Below are 898 nucleotides of genomic sequence, written 5' to 3'. Positions count from 1 at the left end.
ATGAGAAACTACACAGAAATAACAGAATTTATCCTCCTGGGGCTGTCAGACGACCCACAACTCCAGGTCGTGACCTTTGTCTTTCTGCTCATCACCTACATGCTCAGCATCACTGGGAAGTTGACCATTATCACCCTGACCCTGCTGGATATCCACCTCCAGATCCCCATGTATTTCTACCTCAAGAGTTTCTCCATACTGGAAGTTTCATTCACAACTGTCACTATTCCCAAGTTCTTGGCCACCATTACTACAGGAGATAAAACCGTCTCTTTTAATGATTGTATGGCTCAGTTATTTTCTTTCATTTTCTTGGGAGTCACTGAGTTTTACCTTCTGGTTGCCATGTCCTATGACTGCTACATTGCCATCTGCAAACCGCTGCATTACATGACCATCATGAATCATAGAGTCTGCACACTGCCTGTCTTGGCCTCTTGGCTGACTTGATTCTTAATTATATTCCCATTACTCATGTTCTTCATACAACTTGATTACTGTAAGTCCAATGTTATCAACCATTTTACTGTGATCATTTCCCTTTAGTATACCTTTCTTGTTCAGACACCAAATTCCTAGAGATACTGGGGTTTTCCTGTGCTGTGTTTATTCTTCTGTTCTCTTTAGCATTAATAATTCTGTCCTACACATATGTCATCAGAACAATTTTGAGGATCCCTTCTTCCACTCAGAGGACAAAGGCCTTTTCCACGTGCTCTTCCCACATGATTGTCATCTCCATCTCTTATGGCAGCAGGGTCTCTTTGAGCAAGGGAGTAGCTGTGCTAAATACCTCAGTAGCACCCATGTTGAACCCCTTTACACTCTGAGGAATTAGCAAGTCAAGAGAGCCTTCATGGACATGGCAAGGGAGAATATGTTTTTCTCAAGGAAATGA

At 42.3% G+C, this 898-nt stretch overlaps 1 pseudogene; it reads left to right on the top strand.

The window, feature by feature from the left end:
• Positions 1-898, top strand: LOC136166194 (olfactory receptor 6C1-like; annotated as a pseudogene).

This window comes from Muntiacus reevesi, chromosome 4 (assembly GCF_963930625.1).
Source record: "Muntiacus reevesi chromosome 4, mMunRee1.1, whole genome shotgun sequence".
Lineage (NCBI taxonomy): Eukaryota > Metazoa > Chordata > Mammalia > Artiodactyla > Cervidae > Muntiacus > Muntiacus reevesi.
This window is presented reverse-complemented; position numbering and strand designations above follow the sequence as displayed.